The sequence below is a fragment of the Cryptotermes secundus genome, unplaced genomic scaffold (genome assembly GCF_002891405.2).
Source record: "Cryptotermes secundus unplaced genomic scaffold, Csec_1.0 scaffold856, whole genome shotgun sequence".
In the NCBI taxonomy this organism is placed as follows: domain Eukaryota; kingdom Metazoa; phylum Arthropoda; class Insecta; order Blattodea; family Kalotermitidae; genus Cryptotermes; species Cryptotermes secundus.
Genome location: NW_019724757.1, coordinates 1,165,616 through 1,188,594, shown reverse-complemented (window position 1 = coordinate 1,188,594; position 22,979 = coordinate 1,165,616). Strand labels below are relative to the sequence as shown.

General features: G+C 44.2%; 1 protein-coding gene and 1 pseudogene across 5 annotated transcripts in view; one reads left to right on the top strand and one right to left on the bottom strand.

The window, feature by feature from the left end:
• Positions 1 to 22,979, top strand: part of LOC111862957 — a 292,851-nt gene that overhangs the window by 64,533 nt on the left and 205,339 nt on the right. The window contains exon 1 of one of the 5 annotated variants that reach the window (XM_033750871.1): positions 2,682 to 2,704. The exons of the other annotated variants lie outside the window; for them this stretch is intronic. The gene's annotated coding sequence lies outside the window, so the exon portion shown is untranslated. Of the gene's footprint in view, positions 1 to 2,681; positions 2,705 to 22,979 lie in introns of those variants that run through there. 5 annotated transcript variants of the gene reach the window in all.
• LOC111862954 lies at positions 8,836 to 10,104 on the bottom strand (annotated as a pseudogene).

Genomic DNA, 22,979 nt, shown 5'->3' with positions numbered 1-22,979 from the left:
TGTATTCTTCCAGGATTACTGAGTTTTTGTACTTTGTGAGTCTCCTGGTATTCTAAAAACACAAAAGAAAACAATGTTTCGGAAAGTGGATCTGTTTCCGTCCTCAGGTGTGGAAGGAGACACCTACTGTGTTGGGTCCGTTAGAGAGAGTTGACCTCTATCAATGGATGTCATGTTAGTATACCTGCAGCTACATAAATACCTCAGATCAGGCTTTGTCAATGAGAGATAACAAGAAAATATAGAATAAAAATTGTGATAAATCGTACACGGACATGAAACTAAGACAGAAAAGGAGGTGGAAATTTTATGCAGCAAACGAACATAACAAACCAAATCCATCGGTTTTCGTGGTCTTGGTTTATTAGCTCGATTTGTTGCATAAAATTTCCACCTCCTTTTCTGTCTTAGTTTCATGTCCGTGTACGATTTTTCACAATTTTTATTCTATATTTTCTTGTTATCTCTCATTGACAAAGCCTGATCTGAGGTATTTATATACCTGTAATTATACTATGGCCGGTCACGGTAGCCGAGCGGTCTCAGGCATGCACCGTCTTCGCTCGCTTGGAAACCGGGATTGTGGGTTCGAATCCCACTGAAGGCATGGATGTTTAGTTTGTGTTTGTCTACAGGTAGAGGCCTTGCGACGAGCTGATCACCCGCCCAAGGAGTCCTACCGAATAAGCCCTAGAAAAACCGAAATGAACGGACAAGTTCATGGAGGTAGGCCTAGGCCCACTGGGGCTGTAGTGCCAAGGAAAAAAGGAAAAATAAATTTATACTATGAGTTTGTCAGTACATAAGGACTAGACCGCAAGGATTCCGTTGCAAAAAAATCTCTGATCATTTCTGTTAGTCTAACTGATTGGCCTTCAGTCGTGAAGTGAACTCTGATTCCCAGGGATACACGTATTCGTAGGTTGTCTCTTTCTAACGGGATCGACAGACAAGCTGCTGTTCCCTTCACCAGGGGACGGAAACGAACCCGGTTTCCGAAACGTTGTGCTCTTTTGTGTTTTTAGAATGCCAGACGATGGACGCATTATAGCGTACTCCGTCCTCAGTTTCTTTGTTAGCATCAGCCAATAATTAAGCCTAAAACATATCATAGCACGTGTCTAGCGTCTGATGAACTTCAGCCGAGAGGATGCAACAGTGCTTAGGAAGACTGGGCAAGATTCCGTCACGCGTGCATTCCTATGCATAAGCAATACTGGGTGTTGATAGCATTAAGCATTTATTCTGCAGATGACGCAACACTCAGAGTAAACTAAACTTTATGATCTCATATGTTTTGGATTACCTCGAGGTTGCATTCCGTAATGAAATGTGTGTGGTGATATATTGTCATTCTTGCTATCGCCCTGTGAGCTTAGGATTCATGTTATAACGAACTGAACGTGGCATCGTTGTAAGAAAATAAACTTCAGCATCTCTATGGATCTAATAAAAACATGGACTCCCATGGTCATCCCTCTGCACTCTGTCATAGTGCATGGATTATGGACATATTTTGGCTTCTAAGTGAACCGAAGCAACTGCCGTATAGTCCAGCAATTCTTTTCCCTGATTCATTTCAGTTTCCTGACCAGCCGCTGTGTTGAGAGTCCAAGGAAGCAAGGACATGGAAGAACACTGGCCTTCCCGACGGTAGTGGGTTCGAGTGCGGGTAGCGACAATTCGGAAGAACAGGCTCCTCCATTTTCAAGATTGAAATGAGATGCTGATAACCTTTTGATGCTCTCACTGGGTTGAACTTCCGAAACGTCGGTGCCCACCCACAGAACGACATGGTGTCGCAACCCAGAAAGGCGAAATCTTAATAGTTACCGTCTTGAGAAACATCAAAACTTATATCGGCAGCTTCCGAAACGTCCGTATACGTTCACAAAGCGACACGACTCCACAATTCGGAAGACCACAATATTAATAATCACAATCTTGAAACAAACATTTATATACTAGCTTAGTCGGTCTAGTGACGTGCTATGTTATGGGCGACCGTGGTTCGATCCCCGGCAGGGGCAAGAGATTTTTCTCTACTCCACAACGCCCAGACTGGTCCTGGGGCCTACCCAGCCTCCTATGCAATGGATGTCGAGAGCTCTTTGACCGGGAGTAAAGCGGCCGTGGCAGAGCACAAGGATGGTGGAGCTATATCTCCACCCTCCGTACGTCTTCATGGTGTGGTGCTTAATTGATTAAGCACAGGGACAACTTTATCTGTATTCACCTTTCGTACTTCATTTAACAGTGCTATTAGCTCAGATTGCCTTACGTTCCGTGACAGAAGGACAGTGAATAATGAATTCGAAATAAGGTGGGCGGAAGCGATCGTGGTGCATATTTGGAGTGACTGAGGAAGAAATCAGAATAGTCGACATCTCGCTCGATATTCGAACCGGGCATTTCAAGTCTGAAACTTTATTTGTCGAGCCGACGTGCTCGGTGCTCTTATAGAGGGACATGACTGCAGATAGGATTAAGGTGGCCGTATGACAGGGCGGTATCCGAGAGACCAATTCTTGTGTGTGGAAAGTAATATAGAAGTTTGGCCTTACAGGTTGAACGTCTCGTTCTGGTAATGCAAAGATAAAAATAAAGTTGTCCTTGTGCCGAGCACTGCACTGTGAAAGTGTAGAGGCTGGTAACTGGGTTTGCAGCGCACGATGGAGCACAGTACAGCAAACACTCAGTGAAGGTGAGGCGTGTGTACGATATGGCGACAAACCTCCACACATTCTAGGCATCTGGAAGTAAAACTGAGTGATCAGCTTTACTCTCAGGTCAGTTTTATCCCCAGGGGAATTGTCCCGCACATAAGTTGGATAGGCTGAGTAAACCGGTAGCCATTTTGTAAGAGGAGACAAAAATCTCAACGAATGATCCGGGATTTGAACCGAAACCGTACAAGGAGTCACTCCTTTTATTTTTCCTGGCTATCACTGCTCACTGTGTCTGACAGATGGATACAATAATAATTGAGTCTTCATCTTAAAATTTTCGTTTCTAGAAAGTTATTTAACGCTTTAAAGGCAATGTGGATGGGACTAGATCAAAATCGTTTTGCTAGGACTGCTGATTGACTTTCGGGTCTACTATCAGAGAACTTCACCATGTATCATATAGACCAGTGGTTCCTGAGTCTGAACCTTTGGCTAGCTTGATATGGAACTCGTGTATCATATAGACCAGTGGTTCCTGAGTCTGAACCTTTGGCTAGCTTGATATGGAACTCGTGTATCATATAGACCAGTGGTTCCCTGAGTCTGAACCTTTGGCTAACTTGATACAGAACTCTGAATGCTCTCCAGGTTATCTAAATCACTTGAAATATGATGACTCAAAAACAATTATTCTTCACCTTTATGATATCTATGAAGTTCTTTTACTTCCTATTGAATTGTACCGTTTAGAATTAGAATAGAAGATTAGAGCAGCCTAAGGCATGAAATAACTGCTCCAGCTTGTACACTGGGATCGTTGGTTCGAATCTCTTTCGAGGCATGAGTATATGCCTGATTTTTCCTCTGTTTTCCTGTATAGGTAGTGACCTTGCATTGGGATGATTCCCCGTCCAAAGAGTAGAACAGAATCAGTAAGGCTAATAACTTGCAGAATTATGCTGTACCGGAAAAAGCAAAGGCCCTAATGAATCCCACCCCCACAAAAAATTATAACAGTTAATTCAGATTTCTTGTTAACGGTCCATTTTCTGCTGTCCCCGGGAAAGAATCACGGTCCTCTTGAGTGAAGGGCTGTCACTTTGGGAAGCGCTGATCTAGACCAAGTGTTGGAGAGTAAGTTTGCGTTGACTTAAGTGTCAAGGGATATGAGGGGAAGGATGCGTCCCGTGAAGCATAAAACAAAAAGCAAACAAATTCCGTGGTTTTAGTCTGCAAGCGAACTATACCCACCGAGCGACCGCCGCTCGTCGGCGAAGTTAGTGCCAACTTTAGCGAATAGAGGGTGTCGCATGGTCGGTGCAACGGATCCCCACGGCCGTTAATTTCGGTTTTCTAGACCGGAGCAGCTATTTCTTTGAAACAGCTCCTCAGTTATCCTCACGAGGCTGTGTGGACCCCATCCAAGACCCACTACTTCTCAGAAAATCTGGTAGCGCCGGGAATTGAACCCGGACCTCTGGATCTGTAGCCCGGAACTCTGACCACTAGACCACAGAGGCGATACCCAACGTTAATGCTATTTGCAGCATAACATTTTTTCTTATGGTACTATCTTTTCAAATTTAAATGGGCCCTTCTGTTTATGAGTTAATTAAATAATACCGCGAATATTTCACGTATTGCTTCATTAACCTTTCAAGTGTCATTGTGTCATTCTTGCTAGAAGGGAAGGTTGGTCTTCAGTTATTATGTTGTCTAGGACTATCCTAATATACTTGAAAGGATTGACGGTGGTTTCTGCTGTACAGAACTGTAGGGTTTCTTATTTTGAACTCTATCCATCGTCTGGTATATATAAGACAAAAAACCACAACGTTTCGGAGACTGAATCTGTCTCGGTCTTCAGGTGGATGGGGTAAGGTAGACCTACTCATTTGGGCCCGTTAGAATCCATCGACCTGATGACGGAGACAGATCCAGCCTCCGAAACGTTGTGGTTTTTTGTCTTATATAATCCAGACGATGGATAGAGTCCAAAAAAAAAGAAGCCTTACAGTTCTGTGTAGGATTATCATGTTTCGGGACGGAACGAGATTTAAATGTATAAATTGGTTTCTCAGTGCAGATTTGTTTATCTAGAATTTAAATACCCATGTTGTTGGTAGATCTGACGTCACTTCCTACACTGGTTAAATAACGGTTCATAATTGTACGTCCGATATTTGTTTCGCCTTTCCAAATTGACAGTGCAGTAAGTACCTAATATTATCAGAAAGTAGGCATTTGTTTGCCGGTCACGATAGCCGAGCGGTCTAAGGCGTGCACTGTCTTCGCTCGCTCGGAAGCCGGGATCGTGGGTCCGAATCCCACTCAGGGCATGGATGTTTGTGTGCGTTTTTCTGTGTTTGTGTACAGGTAGAGGCCTTGCGACGAGCTGATCACCCGCCCAAGGAGTCCTACCATACGTGTAAGACCTATAAAAACCCAAGTGAATGAAGAAGTTCATGGAGGTAGGCCTAGGCCCACTGGGGCTGTAGTGCCAAGGAAGGAAAAAAAAAAGCATTTGTTTATGGAATGGAAGCCTTTTCCGAGTCTGCTACCGTAACAGGCTGCTACTACGTGTATGATGGTATGACTGGCATCAGTAGACGGGCGTCGAGTCGCTTCCACCAAGCTAATCCACGCAGTATCTTGTCGCCACTGAATAATGTCAGTTTCATGTTCTCTCGTAAACGGGTTGCAATATTTCCTATTCAGTGTGACCTATGGTAGGAAAAAACACGTCACTTGCGAATAGTAATACAGGGCCTGTCAAGTGTCATCAACTCCGAATCCTCTCGATTAATTCGCTTAGTGGGGGGTGGAGTCGAACTGGGTCCACTCGGCACGGCGGCCACTGATGGGCCTATTGTAGCCTGCCCTGGGTGATTATGATGATGGTGAATTTGGTGGAATGAAGATTGGCAGGGGAAACCGAAGTACTCGGAGAAAACCCGCCCCAGCGCCACTTTGTCCACCACGAGTCCCATTTGACGAGACCCGGGATCGAACCCGAGCCGCCGCGGTGGGAAGCTAGCGACTAACCGCTTGAGCTTTCTCTCGAATATATCGAGTTTTATTTCTGCTAATAAATGGGACATTGTAATTGGTCAACCATAGAGTTGTCTGGATTGGAACAGCCTTTAGTAGGCTACAGATCCTAACCCGAAAGAATGTTCTGTAATGAAAACTACAGACTGTTTTAATAGTGACTTACTGCGAGTCGTGGCCGCTCCATAGCTAAAGCGGTTAGTCGCTGGCTTCCCACCGCGGCGGCCCGGGTTCGATTCCGGGTCTCGTCAAATGGGACTCGTGGTGGACAGAGTGGCGCTGGGGCAGGTTTTCTCCGAGTGCCAATCTTCATTCCACCAATTGCTCCACAGTCACCCTCACCTATCATCTGGGGCTGGTACAGTAGGCCAGAAGTGGCCGCAGTACAAGGGACTTAGTCCCACACCACTTGCAATAAAAAAAAATCTGCGAGTCGGGTGCTGAGCGAGGTACTGAGGCAATGTTTATTTTTTAATGTTCTGGTCATGATTTCGTAGATTGCTCAAGTATAACGTGAATGTGTGTGTTGTGGATTGGCCCAAATTTACGAGAGGAGGGTCTGTCTCTCTCAGCATGTCTATTGCTTCATCAGTGTCCCGTGGGATTCTTTTGTAGTTTTTTAACAACGCCTTGCTTGCGGTTGCAGGGATGTTCAAATTTCTGAAGGAACTGTACTTAAGAGCCGAGAACTGAATGTGCAGTAGCATGACGATTGTGGTTTCGAGAGTCTGGAGGAATTGGGAAGGATCAGAGTCGGTCAGTTTAAACTTTTGTCCATATATATGTTTTGGAGAGTTTCGGCCTATCACAGATAGACCAAGTTAATCACTGTGGCAATATTTGGTGAGTTATACAGACTGTCATGCTTTTATTCGTGCAAGTGTTTGCATTGTAGTCTCACCATTTAAAGGTAAAGCTATCCCTACAACAGGAAGTGAAGGCCCCTAGGGTTGTGAGAGGTTGAGGCTCCCACATCTTTTAGACAGTGAGCTGGCAGATGGCGGTAAGGTTGTCAGCCTTACGCGCCGGCCGCTCTTTAGCCCTTAGGAAGATTCCTGGTACTAATTTCTGTTAGTCTGTGTCGACCCCAGAGCCATAGTGCGGCTGGAAGGATTATGTCAATTGAAAAATCCATCTCATCGGGACCCGTACCCGCGACCTTCCGGCTTGTACCAGAGTGTCTCAACATTTATGTCACTATAATAAACAAATCATAAAGCCCGTTGAAATTTGAAAAGATGATGGTTAAAGACCGAGATAATTAAAAATATCTAATCTCAGTAAGTCGAAAATTCTGGAAGAACATCGACGTATATATTTATATTAGGATACTATCACGTGTATGGGTGTGCGTGACTTACATACAGGTTTTGGATAGGGTGATTGCACTTTTTGACATCTCATACACTCGACTCGTAACTACAAGTAATACAGCGATATCGCTGATCCACACACTTTACAAATCACTAGGACACGATAATCTTCTCAGTCTTCACTAGTTGTATCCTGGTAACGGATTTATAAGTCCTACTGTCACTGCAGCACACTATGAAGTCTTCTTTTCAGCCTAATTCCTTTCGTGTCATTCACTTTCAATCATTCTGCCAACTGCAAATTACGGAGCTCAACTGACTCGTTGCCATCTCTTCTCAGTCATCCTGCTGCAATTGCAATCTCTCCATTATCCTCAGGTCAGAGTCAAAGTCAGAGTCAGTCAGTCAGTAAGTCTTGGTGTCGAGCCCCATTTGGGGCACATGACCAGATATTAATTATGGTATTATCTTTTGACAGTTACGGCCTGTTTCTGTGGGGCGCCGTCTCTGACGAGAGTACGGGTCTGTCTTTTGTATATGCTGCTGGCCCTTGCCAGCGCAGCCTTTCTCGGGTCCGAGTCCCTTGGGACTCGCGACCATATTTTACTGTCTCAGAATTGAGACTTGAGAGAGAGAGAGAGAGACACACACACACACTTACGGATCATCTTCAGAGGGAACATCAACACCTATTTGGAAACCACCATCACAATAGATGTTCTGATTGCTAAATTACATACACACATAATGCCCGGAATACACAATGTACACAATATTCAACTTTTCACAATCACCGCAGCCTTCCTGGTATTAAAACTTTTAAAACTGGGGGCTTGGGATCGTCATTATATAGCATCGGGGCGGACCCAACAGAAGACACCGTTTTCATTGCTGTAGCCCAAAAATACCTCGATTGTTGCATGCTTATTCTTTGCCGCGGCAACCTGTTTACCAAATCGTTGCCTAGCAATGAACGTTTACTTTGGTCCCACTACTCCGCTTTTCAGGCATCATGTCGCATTTATTCTGTGTTCTTCAACCAGTCGTTCTCATAACCTTCGTGGGCATGTTCCAGCAAAATTTTCCTCCTACTGTAACAGTATATATATTTATCCTGCACTTTCTGTTTAATATCTGCCAGGTTTTCTGAGGTAATATCTCTCTCCAGATATTCAGATAAAGTCTCCGTAGCGCGCTCCATATCTATTGGTTTTCTCTAAGTATTACAGACTGATTGTTTTCTCGTGGGTTGGATGACCGAGGTGTCGGAGGTGCGAGTCCCAGCAGTGACAAGAATTTTCTCCAAATCGTCCAGACCGGCTCTGGGGTCCAACCAACCTCTTATCCAATGGGTACCTGGGGTTCTTGCACGGGGGTAAAGCGGCTGGTGCCTAAAGCTGACCACTCACCTTCAACTTTTGGTCCAACCGAGGTTAAGAAAATCTATTCGTCCATACGCCTTCATGGCGTAATGCTTAATTAGTTAAGCACAGGGAAAGCTTTTTTTTTCCCTTGGCACTACAGCCCCAGTGGGCCTAGGCCTACCTCCATGAAACTTTCCGTTTCACTTCGGTTTACTAGATCTGAGACATTCGGTAGGACTCCTTGGGCGTGTGGTCAGCTCGTCGCAAGGCCTCTACCTGCACAGAAACACAGAAAAACGCACACACACAAGCTAAACATCCATGCCGTGAGTGGGATTCGAACCCACGATCCCGATTTCCAAGCGAGCGAAGACAGTACATGCCTTAGACCGCTCGGCTACCGTGACCGGCTACAGGGAAAGCTTTGCCTTTACCTTATTATTCGTAAGTAGTATGCGAGACATAAATGTACATTAATGTCGGCTGACACTGACACAGAATGTCAGCAGTTTTCTTGAGTAACAGCCCCTCAGACGGGTGCTGCACTTCATCCCCAGTCTCCTCAACAGAAGCATGCTTGAGAGACTGCATGTGCTTCATATACCGATTGCAGTAGAACAGATGTTTTTTGAAATGCAACTCGTGATCTTTTCTATGCATCCCTGACGCCTTGGCTTTCTCTTCGGCATTTCGATTGCACTTGTATGTAGCTGAACCACCTCGTTCCCACGGACCAAGACAAACCAAAGAAAGGTCGGCCTTACAATTCTGATTTTTACACGCCCTATGCTTGAGGCCACTATTTTTACCAATGGACATATTACATTTTGGATATTCCTTTGTATTTATCCGCTGTCCAATTAGAAGTTTTATAACCACTACATTTTATAATCCACTTCCTTAGTAGATGAGATTTGACTGGGCCATGCCAGTTCTCGCCACAGGCAAGAGACAATGTGTGGGTGCACTTGCAAGTCACAAGTCACATGCCCTGCTTCCAAGCACTGCACTTTAATTGTATTGTTGCAGTTTGGAGATGGACACCACCTTAGCAATTGACTACTCATCAAAGCTGTTAGTAATAAAACGCTGGTACTTGAGCTTCGCTTTGGTATCTCTGACAAGACCCATAACAGTTTTTATTTACATGAGCAGAGGGTTGTATAGTTTCCGCTGTACCCCCCTCCATAATGTTTGTAGTAGAGGTATCCACCCCAACGCTGTGTGCAGAACCTATGTCCACACTCCAACCCAGTCATCATAGATAATGGGAAAACCATGAAACAGTTTTCACATTCTTCAGTGTCAGCAGCTGGTGTTCTTGTCGGTGGCTTTACTTACGGTCTATTAACTACAGTTGGCTTCCGGAAAGGATTTATAACGCGCGCTTCAAGAACAGCTGATCTTGATCCCCATCATAAAACCTTTCAATTAACTCTTTTTTGGCCCATTTAAAATGGTTCAGCAGAATTCGTGTTGAGGTCGCTGGAACCTCCGCTGCAATACCCGTATTTAATTCTTTGAAAGAATCTGCCATATGTTGTGCAATTTTTTCTGTTGACAAAACTTCAAATAATTATTCATCTACTTCACATTGTCTTTCTCTTGGGTTATTGGTCTCAGATTCCATTGCAAAGTCATATCGCCCCCCCTTGATTTCTTCCCAGAGTTAACATCGTCGTAAAGTATCTCCTCTTCTGAATCCATAATTGGGGAACAACTGTAAAGAACGCCCTCAGGCACAATCAAGAGAACGCTTAAATTTTAAATTTTAAATGTGTATTAGTGACTACTGGCGGGATTTGGATTGGTGAATAGATTTATCGACCACTTACAGTCCGTAACTACAAATAACTGTAATATAATTGCTGATTTCCACACTAAGTTTTCTCAGTCTGCTTTCACTAGTCTTTACTTGGTAACAACCATCAATAATGGCTATTCCTCTGCATTGTTTTCATTAGACGTTTCCTGGTAACGAGTATTAGCAATGCAGATTCTTAAATTTCCGTTGCTCGCCGGTTAAACTCTCTACAACTGCCCCTCCACTGCACTCACTCTCTGAACTGAACTCGGTCGGTCGAGTCATATAGCCTCGGAGCGGACCCACAGAGAACTTTATATATATATAGTTATATGACGCCTGAACGCCAGAATAGTGAAGTCAGCATAAACGGCCATTGCTAGGCAACGGTTAGCTAAACATGTTTCCGAATGTTACGCTGTCAGCGAGAATACACGTCTGTTGCTGGACAGCGGAATTGATGACCACGGTAATGAAGGCGTATCTAGCACAGCGCAGACAAGCACAGTACTGGAATCCTTGAAGGCGGTGATTTCTATCCGGTACTCCCGAAGTGATAAAAGGAGAAATACCAACTACACGTGAAAGCATTACATATTGTCACTTGTACGGGGTTCCGTGACGAATAATTGTTGACTCTGAATTTGATGATTAGGTTTATTTGTTGCCACTATCACAATTACACTCGGTTACAATAATTCACACATTTAACTTCTTCTGGATACCGAATCCCACACTGTTGTCTGCGTCTTGCACCTCTGGTCTTCTGGAATTGTCTCCTCTTCTGGTTCTTCCAACTTCTGTGTGCTGTCGTATTCTGTCTTCACTTATGCACTTCTGTACCTCACTTCTGTCGTCTCGGTTTGTTATATTCGACATTCGAACGGTCTAGATGAAACCTCGGAAGGTTATGTACCCCGTTTTCGATGCAACGGTCTCCAGCCTATTGGTTGCTGCGGGAACTGAAGCGGTTCGGTAACCGTTACCTAGGAAACGGCTACGCGAAGCTCCTCTTAGCAGGTGGCGGATCGCGGCTTTCAGGCGGCGCGTCACTGAATACATATATAGGCTCAAACTGTGAGTTAAAAATAAAAATCTGCTTTCTTATTTCTTGCTTTGAAGTTATGATTTGGGTATGAGCCCGCTTTGCAGCTTGGAATATATGGAACCTCCAGTTCAGATGTTGCTATATGCACCCCAGCTATCTTGGGCAACTAGTTGCAGGTTCGACTATGTAACCTTATCGCATCAGATCCAGATCGTACCAGATGATAAATATACAGAGTGGCGCAAAAAGGTGGGAACTTTTGAATGTGATGTTGGCAGCAGTGTGAGGGGAGAAGAAATGTGGGGAGGGTGGTAAGTTGTAGAGTAGCACTGGAGGTTTAGTAGCCATGGAACATTTGAACGTTCAAGAACGCGTAGTAGCCGTGCGGGCTTATTATCGACATGGCGACAGTTTGGTTGAGGCCTTACGGGAGTTTAGGCGGCATTTCAACCTTGCCCCTCGTGCCCACGCTCCATCTAAACATGCAATTCGAACGTGGGTTCAAAATTTCGAAGAGACTGGTTTAGTGGGAAAGAGAAAGTCGTCTGGTCTTCCAGGAAGTGCTTGGACTCCGGAAAATGTCGAAACCGTGCAAGCCTCCGTCTTGAGAAGTCCACATCGCTCAGTACGGAAAGTCGCAGCGGCAGTGACTGTAAGTCGTCGGTCTGTCCAGAGAATACTCCATGAACTCAAGTTTCATCCCTATAAACTGCAACTGGTGCAAGAACTGAAACCTAATGACCATTTGTTGCGCCGACAGTTTTGTGAAGCAATAATGAACAACACTGACGAGAATCCTGATTTCATTGAAAATCTGTGGATGTCAGACGAAGCTCATTTTCATTTAAATGGGTATGTGAACAAGCAGAACTGTCGGTACTGGGCACAAGAAAATCCTGCTGTTCTTCATCAACGACCTCTACACAGCCCCAAGGTCACTGTATGGTGTGCAGTTTCGGCTCGAAGGGGGATAGGACCATATTTTTTTGAAGACATTGCAAGAAACACGGTGACAGTAACTTCTGAGCGTTATGTAACCATGCTTGAGACGTTTCTTGCTGCAAGAATTCACAGTGTACCGAACATTGATATCGAAAACACTTGGTTTCAACAGGACGGGGCGACCGCACACACCGCACGAGCGTCAATGGCAGCGGTCAGGCGTCTGTTCCCCAGACTTATCAGTGTGTGATTTTTATTTATGGGGTTATTTGAAGAGCGTGGTCTACAATACACGCCCCACAACCCTAGCCGAACTTAGAAGACGAATAACAGAAGAGATCGCAGCAATACAACCCGACACTTTGCTCCGAGCCATGCGCAATTTTCAGGATCGACTTGCAGAGTGAATGCGGCAAGATGGACATCATTTTCGCGATGTTATTTTCAAACTGTGAGTTATTTTTAAATTTCCAATGTAGAAGTGCACATTGAGTACCTTGATTAAATTAAAAAAAAAGAATTGTATTTTTTTCTCTATTTTCAAAAGTTCCCACCTTTTTGCGCCACCCTGTATCAGGTTGCAGAATAATCAGTTTCACGAGACTGGCTACGCTTAGAACGTAGTCGAACATAACGACCGGGAGCCTCTGAGGAAAATGTTTACCGCATTCGCCAGACTTCTTGCCCAGTCCAAGGAAAGCAGCGACAGTTCAAGTTTAGAGGTGGATAATCCGTGATCTACTGTTCATAATGAGGTTCAAAAACTTCTAATATGCAGTGTGGATGTGTATGAAGGTGGGAGGAGGAAGAATCGTAGTAAAGTCGTATTTTATGAATGATGGAACATTTAACATAGCAAGGATTGTACTTAGGGTGCCTAAAGTTCAGTATACCCCTAAATCAACAGCACACTGAGGAAGCTCAGCCGCAGCTACCCTACACTTGCTTCACCTTCTCTTCGTTGGAAGAAAATAAGGATTAATTGCCTCAGAACTAATTTATAATTGGAGCAGATATGTTCTGGTATTTTTAAATAGAAGAAGAAAAAAGGGGGATCAGAATTTGCCACAATTAGTGAAAAAACTGTTTCAGCAGTAAGAACTTCTGTGAACTGGGAAGCAAAGCGTTGGCTTTATTAAGTTTGTATCGATGCACCTATCTAATCACTTTCCACTCAGGAAATTGAAACCCCGCCCAGTTCCCCTATAGCAACGCAAGTGCAATCAAACTTATGTTCCACTCCTGTAGTTTGGAAGCGACCCTTCCATCTGTTACATACATAATATCCCATGTTCATACCTCGGCCCGGAGAGTGGCTATGTTGGCTCGTGGTTTTGCTCAGCTCCTCCAAGCAAATAGCGGGATGGCACTACAGTTCCAGTTCCTTTCCAGTTCACTACTCACGAATCGTCGCGTAATCAGGATCTGTACAGTCTTGAGTTACTGGCATCGTTTTTAAGAAACAACGAATAGATGATGTAAGGAAATAAACTGGGATACCAAGAAACGTCTCACCCTTCATGGAATCCGAAGGTTCGTTATGTTCTGCGTTAGAGCACACCATGAGACTGTCTTGAGCAATTGCACAGTTAAAGCTCATTAATGGCTACAGTTTTTAAAGCGTATTCTGTTGTGAATCTTACAAAAAACATTTTCTCGACACTGCAGTTAATATTTGTACTAGTCTTACAACAGTAGATTTGTGTCTGCAGTAAGTAGTAAGTGAACATTAATATCAGTGAGGCCACCTCCAGCCCAGCGGAATACGCTTCACACAGTTCTTGCCTCTAGTTAAGTCTGCCAGTGTCTATCTCTCTATGGCTCTACGGATCTTCTGTTGCTCCTTGGCCGCTTTTTCAGTTTCTTACACAGTCGGCGGCACTCCTTGGACGGGGAATCTGCCCGTCGGAAGGCCGATACCTACACACAGGACAACACGAACACAGAATAAACGCACACAGACATACATTCCTCGAGTGGAATTCGAACCCACGATCTCAGCGATCCAGCGAGCGAAGACGGTTTATGCCTTAGACCGCGCGGCCACTGTGATCGGCTCTGCGAGTCTCTACATAGAATAAAATGCAGCCTGAACACATATATTGCAGCTGGCGATGTTCAAAGCGACCGCTCCTTATTAGAAGGGGCTGTAATCCATGTTAGCAGTAGGCTTCCCTGTGAGGCATGAAGACAGAAACAAATAATTGAGACTCCCTCAGGTAACCGAAGGTCAGACGCTTGGATTTACCTGCGTATTTATTAAAGATACCTTCTTGAGAACCTAAGAGAGCCCGGATAGCTCAGTTGGTATAGCGACTGGCTACGGGCTGGACGTGAGGAGCCGGGATAGCGCAGTTGGTATAGCGACTGGCTACGGGCTGGACGACCGAGGGGTCGGAGTTCGAGTCCCGGTAGGGTTAAGAATTTTCTCATCCACACCGGCTCTGGGGCCCACCCAGCCGCCTATGCGCTGAGTACCGGGGGTAATGCGACAGGGATGTGAAGCTGACCACTCACCTCCAGCTAGTGCCGAGGTCAAGGAAATGTGGATCTATATATCCACTCCCCATACACTATCATAGCATAGGGACAGCTTTTACTTTTGTACCTTCTTGAGTACCTACAAGCGTGTTCATGAAGCACGAAAACAGGGAAATCGAGTCTGAATACATCAGTTCAGCATTCGAAAATCGCACGACAGGAACATTTCTTACAATTCATTCTTCATGATCCTCCATAATTATTTTTTGCTGTTAGAGATGCAAATATGTAGCCAAAAAACTAATAAATATATCTGTTTGTTCATTTACTTTGTATCGAATGCAGTGACGCGGAACTTCCAGTGACAGGAGACGACCGTGTTCTTAGGAGGAGCATGCGCAAAAGACTGTCACGGCGTATTGCTTGGTTGTGCCACAAATTTCCCTGTAATGACTGAGTAAACTATGAAAAACTTCAGTGATGATGGATGTCGCGTTCGTTAGCCGAAATGGGTACCGCATTGATACTATTCCAGACTGCACTGTCAGTAGTTAAGAGACTGTCGTAAAATCGCTCGAACATGCACACAACATTCCAGGAACAGCTGCATCACCATAAATTAACACGTATAATAAAGCAGTAAAATAACTAAACAAGGTAATAAAATCGCAATTTTCTTTACATTATGACTCAGTATCATTGATTTATCCGTAGTAAAGTAACAATATTGGGTGTTTAAATAAATAAACTGGACTTTATATCAGCGTCCGTTGTATATGTATAGAACCACAAGAGTAGTAAGTTGCGTCATATTCTGAACAGAGTCTTATAATGTGAATAAATGTTTAGTCTCTGGATTCATACATAAAATTAATATGAAATATGGGTAATGCTATATACTTGTTCTTGTTATCTGCTCACGCTGTTCTTCGGGTGGATCTACCTTCGCGGACGGCTGACATCCTCTTTGACCAAGGCTTCATTCCTCGACTATGTAATACTTCTACATTACGTTCTTCCAGTCATTAAACAGATATACTGCTCAACAATTCAGTAGATATTGCTCAATATACTCTTCTTGTAATAGGCGTCCTGTGTGCCCTTCGCCATGGTACGTTAAACAGTTAAAATCGTAATGCATATAATAATAATGTCACGTGTCCGGGGTTCCGTGACAAATAATTACTGAAGAAAGCAGTCTTCTGGGTTTTGGCTCTGTGTCTATATATATGCTAAACCGACGTTTCGGAGGAACATCGGTTAACACCACATATACACGGAGCAAAATCCCAGAAGATTGCTTTCTTCATAGTCACCTCCGTGAAAACCTCAAATCATACAAATAGTTACTGGGTTGCAGTTTAGACGAAGCTGTTTTATTGGCCGACTCGTTCACGATTACAGCTGCAATCACTCTAAGATAACTTCTTCCAGGCGATGCTACCTGACTAGTCCATCGTCACTGATCTGACGTCACTTCTCTGACCTGTGGTCCCACTTATCTCTCTGGTCACTGATCTGATCTCCGTTAGGTTCGTTCTTGGCGTACCGAATAGAAGACACCTTGTCTAATAGTTCAGTTTCCTTGCTCTCATGCAAACGACTCCCTCGTTGCTACTAGAATACATGTTTACCTAGACGTTGACTTGCAATGGACGCTGTTCTTGTCATGCAAGTGCTTCAAACAATTCGTTACCTAGGAAGTGACACTTCTCTATGCAGTAGGTTCACCTGTCACAATAATAATAATAATAATAATCATCATCATCATCATCAAACAATTTGAATCATTTTATATTAGTAGTCAAATAAATGACAGGTAAAAATAAGGTTGCCCCATGCTAATAATCAAGCACCACGCCATTAAGACATATGACGGAGTATAGACATGCCTACAGCTCCACCATTCTTGACCTCGGCACCAGTTGGAGGCGAGTTTTCAGCTTCGCAGCCCGGCCGCATATTCCTGGGGAAACAGCCACCGGTGCCCATTGGGTAGGGCCCCAGAGTCGGTCTGAATTTTGAAATAGACACAAATTTCTTGCCTCTATCGTGAATTGAACCCCAGCCGCCCAGCCAATAGCCCGTCGTTATGCCGGCTGAGTTATCCGGGTTCTGCGTTAAAAGAGTCAGTTATAAAGCCGTAATGCGTAAAACAACAACCAAGCAACTGGAAGTGTTTTGTACTTGTATTACTAAAATAAATGTTATATGAAGGCCTGTTATGGCTATCGCCAAACAAATACATTAATAGAAATTGGGAAACTAAAGAAGTAATTTGAAATTTAATGTTTGCTTAATGTTAAAATCCTGCATTATTTCTCTGAGGCTTGTGTATGCTTAGGCAAATATGGAAGGATATTGTTGAGGTGGATATTGGACAGATGGAGTAGGGATGTGGGCTAAATACATGTGACTGGGGATAGAATGAAGGGACGAACCCTTCTGGCTCCATAGAGGCGTCTAATTGTATCACTAGCTGAGTGTCTCTACCCCATGGATTCAGTATTAGAGTTATATGGAAAGATGCTGTTTACTGTGATAACTGACATCGATGCTACAGTCTGAGAGGGCAGCGCTCCAATATCGAAGCCCTCCATTTTGCAAATAATCATTAACCGTGACAAGTACTATCTTTTGGGGTCTCACGTAGTGCAATTTGGTAGGCATTCATCGAAGTTTCGGAGGAACATACTGCCTCCACCATCAGGATTTAACATACGTCATTATTTCTTGATACTTGCTTGCTTGGAATATTTTCATTCCTGAAGATGGAGGCGGAATGTTCCTCTGAAACGTCGGCGGTGTTCTTCTGGACTGCGCTGTATCACACCCCAGGAGATAGTGCTCTAATTTTTTTTCATCGGTAATCTGTCATACGACAGGTCCACAGTCTCTTCCAAAACAGTTCCTCCACTTGATGCGATCTAGAGCTTTCTCCTTCAGATGAAAATATCCTCTTCTGTCCCCAAGGTCATCCAGCATGTTCTTACGTCTTCTGGTCGCATACATGGTGTCTCTGTTTTTGGAAAGAGACTATCCAGGAAAAGTGATAATGTGGTAGTTTTTCCATTTGCTTTCCACATCGCAGTACAACAGCCGTTCAAACCACTCTGGTCACGCCTGTTGCTATACGAACTTGAACCATCTCGAGCATCATTTGCTCTGTGCTTCAAGTCGCTGCTGATGACGCTGCTTCCGGCATCAGTTTTTGGTTTTTGGTGTCTCTCTTCATCTGACCAGTCCAGCAAGGGAGGCCCTGCCAGTAGCTACGCTCTCGCTGGTATAGCTCTCATGGTCCTTGGCATACGCAAACCCCCTCATCACGATAAAGTGGAGACACCAACGAGGGGGCTGTAAAAACTTCGAATCTATTAGAGCTATTTGTTATTTGTTAGTTTAACGACTGTGTCTCAGCTGTGTAGGTTATATAGAGCCGAATGAATGGATAAGTCTGAACGGGGGAAAGGAAAGTAAGTGCAAGGAAATGGTGGCGGTCGTGACCTACTTTGAAATATCGTGATTATATTTTCTTAAAAGCACTGTGATACAAGCCAGAAGGTCACGGGTTCGAGTCCCGATTAGATGGACTTCTTTTAGTTTACCTAATCCTTCCAGCCGCGCTATGGCCCTGGAGTCGATTCAGCCTCTAACAGAACTGAGTACCAGGAATCTTCCTTGGGGGTAAAGGGCGGCCAACGCATAAGGCTGACAACCTTACCGCCATCTGTGAACAGACTTTTGGAGAAAATGTGGGAGCCTCGACTTCTTAACAACCATATGGCCCTTCACGGCCTGTTACAGAGATAGCGTCACCTTTTAACCTTCCTATTTTCTTAAAATGCTTGAAAGAGACCATGAAAACTCCGATTCAAAATACCTGATCTCCTTACCGAAATTTAAACATTGAGACCTTCCGGATATAATGTAAGATAACCATGATATTAGTATAATTACCTTCCGGCCGCACTATGGCCCTGAGGTTCACTGTCTCTAACAGAAATGAGTACCAGGAATTAATTAAATAATTTTTCTGGGGAGTAAAACGCGGTTGGCGCGTAAGGCGACAACCTTACCGCCATTGAGCCGATTGTCTAGAAAATGTGGGACCCTCAACGTCCCACAACCCTATGGCCCCTGGTACAGGGATAGCTTTACTTTAACTTTTTTACTATGTTTTTGGGTATTATCCATCAGGTTAGTAAGTTTTAGACAATACATAAATTGTAGGAACAGCGCTACTGTCAACACAAATATTTCAGTAGTACATTTAGAGCTTTATTACTGCGACATGTTTCGGGCATACATGACCATCATCAGGGAGGAATACGGACAGTTGTTGAAATAGCGATACGGGTCCTTATCGGTGCAACGCGTAAGTTTTAACCTGAAGACGGAGACAGAATTCAGCTTCCGGAATGTTTTTTGAAATAAAAAATTGAACGATGGATAATGTCCCGAAACACAATGATTATATTAATATAAATTCGTCACAAACATTTAGATCTTACAGTATTAGTGTTCGGTTAAGTAGGTATGTAAGCGGTAGTTTGGCTAGATGGTTGCTCGTTTGAAGATGGGAACGTACTAAGGTTGACTGTTGCTTTTGTGTAGCCACGAGTGGTTTGGGTTTCTTTGTTATTGCTAGTGGGGTGGGACTAAGTCCCTTGTACTGCGGCCACTTCTGGCCTATTGTACCAGCCCCAGATGATAGGTGAGGGTGATTGTGGAGCAGTCGGTGGAATGAAGATTGGCAGGGGAAACCGAAGTACTCGGAGAAAACCCGTCCCAGCGCCACTTTGTCCACCACAAATCCAACTTGACCAGACCCGGGATCGAACCCGGGCCGCCGCGGTGGGAAGCCAGCGACTAACCGCTTGAGCTATGGCGCGGCCAGTGGTTTGGCTTAGTTTGCATTGTGTTGAACCAAGAAATAGGAATTACGTGTCACTTTTCTTGCTAGCTGTTGGGATGTCAGTGTCACTGCAAGCCAAACAATCTGTAAATTGCCACTCATTTTACTTGTGACATGCCAAGGACATTTGTTGTACCTTCCTGGAAACATTTCTTGTTTATGGTATAAATACTTTAAAATTACTCATTCGATGAGGGACTATGTTTTCCAGTGGAATAATTGTATACTGGCACAGATCTTAGATACCGATGTCCCGTAAATTACGGGCAAACTTTATGTACTTAATTGAAATACTTAATTAGCGATTTGCAGCTCTTCCACGAAAACTCTGAGAGACATACAGGGATGTAGATCTTCTGTTGTTTTCGCGTATGAAGTAGAAAGCAGGGAAATAATTCCATGGTTGGGTATTATTATCTGTAACGATTTACACTTGTATTCAGGAGGTGTTGAGTTCGAGTCTCGGCCGGGACACGGGATATGTTCACTGCAATAGTACGAAATTATAATTTCAATATAAAGGTGAGAACCCAAATCGCCATATTTCGACGCGCACTGAAATATGATTTGGATAAAGTTTACTATAGCCGGTATGTGGAGACGGGATGGAACACGGTGTGGACTGATGCCTGAGGAAGAGGCAGTGAAGACAAAGCTGTAGGAAACAACAAGGGTCACACAAGCTTCGTCTGGCCAGCTGTTTCGCCTGTGGACTCACGAGTGGGCACACGGAGATATCACCGTGCTTTACCGTCAGTTGTCTGGTCGCATGGAGCGCGCAAGCGAAATGCTGGTCCGTAGTATGGTGCTCATAGAGTAGAAACGAGCCAAGGAAGATGGGATGGGCAGGGTATGTAACATGCATGGGAATAAGAGAAATGCACATAGGGTTTTGGTGCAAAATCAGGAAGAAAAGAGACCACTAGGAAGATTTAGACTTAGGTGGGAGGATATTATTAAAATGAATATTAGAAAAATAGGAGGAGCCGGGATTTAGTCGACATAGCGACTATCTACGGGCTGGCCGACCGAGTCCCTGTAGGCTCAAGAATTTTCTCTTCTCCACAGCATCCAGACCGGCTTTGAGGTCCACCCAACCTCGTATCTAATGAGTACGGGGAATCTTTGTCCGGGGGTAAAACGGCAGGGGCGTGAAGCTGACAACTCACCTCCAACAAGTACCGAGTTCAAGAAAATGTTGATCTATACTTCCACTCCCCCATACGCCTTCATGGCGCAGTGCTTAAGTAGTGAAGCACAGGGACAGTTTAACCTTATTAGAGAAGTAAGATGGGGTGGCGTGGAGTGAATTAATCTGGCTCAGTTTATGGACCACTGGTAGGTTCTTGTGAACACATGAATGAACCTTCGGTTTCTGTAAAATGTTGGGAAATTCTTGAGAAGCTTAGAGACTGTCAACTGTGAATCTGTGTTCACTACTATCACTAAACTCGAGGCACAAGACCTCTGTCATACTCAGCTGTCACTGGACTCAAGAAAACAAAATTTACTCAAGGGGTAACGCTTTGGACTTGTATTTGGAAGGTGCTACGTTCGGTTCTCGGCCTCGGCATCAACCAACCTGACTGAAATTTTCCCTGGTTTTCATAGCCCTTCTAAGCAAGTGCCAGATAATTCATGAGCTGGGCCATGACAGCTTGCTTGCTGCTTGAAATCTTATTAATCGGTCAGTCNCCTTCTAAGCAAGTGCCAGATAATTCATGAGCTGGGCCATGACAGCCGACTTCTCATCTACTGTGTAATCTCAGATTCCGACAGCATCATAAAATAAACAATAAATAAGTAATCAACGTGATACACTGCATCCTACTAATTTCTGGAAAGTTCATTTAATGAAGTTATCAGCCTCCGTAAAAGACTTTAACTGTAATGCATGCATTATAAAGTTTTAGATTTAGTAGTAAGCGCGAGATAAGATCAAACAGTATTGGGGGCCAGTTTCCGGCAACACCATTCCCAACAAGACTTTTCGCCATGTTACACGAGATATTTCCTCAGGTCTCGCTGTGATAATTTTGAATGCTCCCCTTCAGTTTCGCCCAGTGGTGAACTTGCTAAGCAAAACTTTTAGTGAGCTTTCAACGAAATGAACATCAGGAAGTGAGTGCCTGCGACCTCAACTTCTATTGAGAAGCGGAGAGTCTGTGCGCAGGGTGCACCGAGAGATGCAAGAATTGTGTTGTGTTACGTCTCGATCCACGTTGAATCCCGGACTCCACGAAGCACGATGGAAGTTCATAATAGTTTCGTGATACATGGCCAGAATTGGGATAACTGGTCGTATCGTAGCATTACGCCGTGTAACATTTTCGTTGGATTACGTCTATCAACAGTGGAATTTATATATTCCATATTGTTCAGTATTGTTCAGCCGAGACAGAAATAAACTTCAGCACCATTGAATGATGTCACAGTGTGAAGAGTGCATTTACAAACTTCGCAAAAATTATTCTGTTTCAGACTTGTAAATAATGCAACATTACTTTCCATCATTCTCCCCTTTTGTCTTCTTTCTCTCCTCTCATACTCCTCTTCGCCTTCTCGTCCTTCTCCTCCTCCATCTCCTCTTCTTCGTCCCTTTTCTTCCTCTACCACCAGCGCCACCACCACTGCTGCTGCTATTATGCTATTACTACTACTACTACTACTACTACTACTACTACTACTACTACTACTACTACTACTACTACTACTACTACTTTTTCCCCCTGGCACTACAGCCCCAGTGGGCCTAGGCCTATCTCCACGAACTTCTCCGTTCACTTCGGTTTTTCTAGATCTTACACATTCGGTAGGACTCCTTGGGCGGGTGATCAGCTCGTCGCAGGGCCTCTACCTGTACACAAACACAGAAAAACGCACACACACGAACTAAACATCCATGCCCTGAGTGGGATTCGAACCCACGATCCGGGTTTCCAAGCGAGCGAAGACGGTACATGCCTTAGACCGCTCGGCTACCGTGACCGGCACTACTCCTACTACTACTACTACTACTACTACTACTACTACTACTACTACTACTACTACTACTACTACTGCTACTACTAATTCTATGCATCTGCGTTTTATCTTCAGGGGAATGCAGGCATAGTGTGCTGAAATATGTCACCTTTCTGCATATCCGTTGTCCAGCAACATACGTGTATTCGTTGACAGCGTAACACTCGGAACATGTTTAGCCAACCGTTACCTAGCAATGACAATCTTTCCTGACTTCACTATTCCAGCTTTCAAGTGTCATGTCACAATATATATTTTTTCTTCCTTGGTACTACAGCCCCAGTGGCCCTCCATGAACTCCGTTCACTTCGGCTTTTCTAGATCTTACACATTCGGTAGGACTCCTTGGGCGGGTGATCAGCTCGTCG